General features: G+C 56.8%; 2 protein-coding genes across 2 annotated transcripts in view; both read left to right on the top strand.

Annotated features, from left to right (window-relative positions):
• Positions 1-2,723, top strand: part of Arhgef17 (Rho guanine nucleotide exchange factor (GEF) 17) — a gene marked incomplete in the record, with an annotated part of 71,999 nt that overhangs the window by 65,429 nt on the left and 3,847 nt on the right.
• Relt (RELT tumor necrosis factor receptor) overlaps positions 2,505-2,723 on the top strand; it is a 30,486-nt gene continuing 30,267 nt past the window's right edge. The window contains exon 1 of the mRNA XM_005379952.2: positions 2,505-2,607. The gene's annotated coding sequence lies outside the window, so the exon portion shown is untranslated. The remainder of the gene's footprint in view (positions 2,608-2,723) is intronic.

Below are 2,723 nucleotides of genomic sequence, written 5' to 3'. Positions count from 1 at the left end.
ACCAGGAAACAAACTCAGGACCTCATGTTTGCCAGGCAGGCGCTGAGCCACTGAGCTAAATCTCTGGCCCTTGATTTAAAGTTTAGGGGAGCATATGTATAGGTTACATGCAAAATCATGCCATTTTATATAAGGAACTTGAGTATCACAAATTTTGGTGTCTGTAGGGATCCTGGAGCCCATGGATACCAGGGAGGACTATTTTTCCATTTTGAATCTGATACAGCCAGCAGGAGGCGCCCCACTCCCCCCAAAGCAGTCACCCATTGAGATTCCTCACAAGTAACCTAACTCCTTGACCCTTGCCTCTGGGTCACCATCATCGCTCACCCCAATTTCCTGGGGACTTATGTCCCCTACAGTGAGGTGTGGCAGTGGAGGCCTTCTCCGGGCTGTTTCTTAGCTATACTGTGTAAGGTTCAACAAGATAGTCTGAAGATTTTGTGAGTTCACCTGAGATGCCAGGATGTTAGAAAGCCCGAGCCCTCTGTTCTAGAGCACAGGGCTCTCCGCAACCCGCCATCCATGCGAAGCTAGCCTAAATCTCTCCCGTGGCCTCGATCCCTCCTTTCATAGCCTCACAGATGCTCCCAGGCACTGGGGGAGGGGTGTCACTTCTCGCATGGACTTGGGAATCAGAGTCAGTGGGAGGAGGATGTGGCCCATGCTGGCCAGCAGTAAATAATAATTAGGTTCCTTCATAACCCGAGGGGTGCGGGGGTGGGAAGTGTGCAGGCTGTGGCTCTGTGACCTGCTCTATGGGGCCAGTGTGGCCAGGTAGCCTCCTCCCACAGAGAACTAGAATGACCTTGAGGCAACAAGTTTTGATACCCCAGTGTTCAGATGGGGAGCTATGTTGGGGGGATTCGATCAAAGGCTCCCAGACAGGTGGTAGTAGAGATGGGCTTGGACCTCCTTTAGGATGTCGGATTAGTTGCCAGTGCTCCTTGACCAAAAAGCATAACCCCATTTGGTTTATTAAGTGGTGTCTGAAATGCCACTGTTTGACCCCAGAACTTGAAAATGGGACATAAAAGGTCCTCTTACCAAGAAAACATTTCTGGGAATAGAGGGCATCCTGGGCTGCTCTGGCCTCCTCTCTGGGCCCCAGTATTGGCCCTCCTAAGGCTTCCTCCATAAAGTATGATGTGGGACTCGGGAATAATCCACATCCCCAACACTGCCACTGGCTGCCCCCACTGACAATGGGGGACCATGACCCTGACAGCAGTAACCTGGAGTTCCCTTCTCCCACAAGCTGGGTCTGCCCAGGGAAATGGAAACTTTCCCTACCGCCCTACCCCACAGGTGTCCAGTTCTTCTCCTGGAATTTCCTGGACCCTGGGAGCCTGACCTTTCCTGTCCCTCATGTGGCTCAGATTCTATGACTGTTTGTCTAAAACCCCAACCCTAGCCCATCTGTCCCCAAAAGACTTATTTACGCTCCTCCACCTCCCTCCACAGGCTGTGATTACCTTGACTGCAGCCAGGTCTCTGTCCCCAGCAGTAGTCCTTCCCTGCTTTCTGAATCTCTTCCAGCTGTGGGAGAGTCACCTGAGCTCCGGGAATGGTACTGAGGCGGGGAGAATCACTGGTGAGCTGCTACCTCTGGCACACCCCTTCAGATAGGGGCACAGGTCACAGAGCTGGGAATACAATGTGAACAGTGGCCTGGGCTTGTGCGATTTATGCCTCCAGCCGCTGTCCAGCTGGGCACTCTGATGGCCGGCACTGTAGGACAGTTGGTGGAAGGGAGAGAGAGGAGTGTGTCATCTGTCTTGCTGGATGTAAGGATTAACTACCCTAGCAGAGAGGGGTGGGGATTTGGTCTAGGCCCAGAGGGGTGTGCAGAAGCCAAACGGGTGGCTTCCTTTATAGTAAACGCCCTTCACAGGGCCTTTTTTTTTCCTCGCCAGTTAGATGAGCCTCGTCTGACAAGGCAAGGTGGAGTTTTACTCTCTGGCTACTCATTTCCAGGTGGCAGGACCCAAGCAATAACCAAGATTCCAGTCTCTCCCACCCCCATTCAGTACAGAGGATGGAATCCAGAGGCTCTGGGACCACTGGGCTATATCCCCTGCCCTTTGTAAAATTTTGAGACAGAATCTCGCTAAGTTGTCCAGACTGGGCTCGTGATTCTTACCTCTGCGATCCTGTTACTTCAGCCTTGCGAATCGCTGGGATAACAGGCGTGAGCCACTGAGCCCAGCAAGACTCGCGTGTCTCTTTACACTGCACTGTGCAACTGCTTTCGCGGTGTAGCGCTCTGAAGGGGCCCATCCGAGACGCGCCCCGAGCCGCGCTCGCGGCTACGGCGCAGCTCTGCAGTTCCCGCGGGGCTCGACAGGTGGCGACCGAAGCGGCCTGGCGCGTCCGGAGAGCGAGGCCCCGCGCGGCCCCAGGCGGAGGGCTCGGGGACGAGAGCCGGGACTCTGACGTAGGGGGCGGGGCGGGCAGCTGTGACGCGAGGGGCGGGGCTGCGCGCCTCCCGGCCCGGCCGGCGATTCATTCAAAAGGCGCGCAGGCTGCGCTGCCGCCTGTGCGCTAGCTGAGCTGGCCCCGGGGGCAGCGTCGGACGCGGGGCCAAGCTGGAAGTGCCGCGTCCAGGTAAGCGGGGCGCGCGGGGCCCGCAGCCTGGCTGCCCGTGGCGCCCCTGCCTTGCCGTCTCTGAGGAAGTTCTCCCGCGAGGCGGGTGCGGCGAGCCGGGGCGCACGCCCCCTGCG

This window comes from Chinchilla lanigera, unplaced genomic scaffold, assembly GCF_000276665.1.
Source record: "Chinchilla lanigera isolate Chin_1 unplaced genomic scaffold, ChiLan1.0 scaffold00013, whole genome shotgun sequence".
In the NCBI taxonomy this organism is placed as follows: Eukaryota; Metazoa; Chordata; class Mammalia; order Rodentia; family Chinchillidae; genus Chinchilla; species Chinchilla lanigera.
The sequence above is the reverse complement of the archived record's forward strand: the minus strand, read 5'-3'. Positions and strand labels throughout refer to the sequence as shown.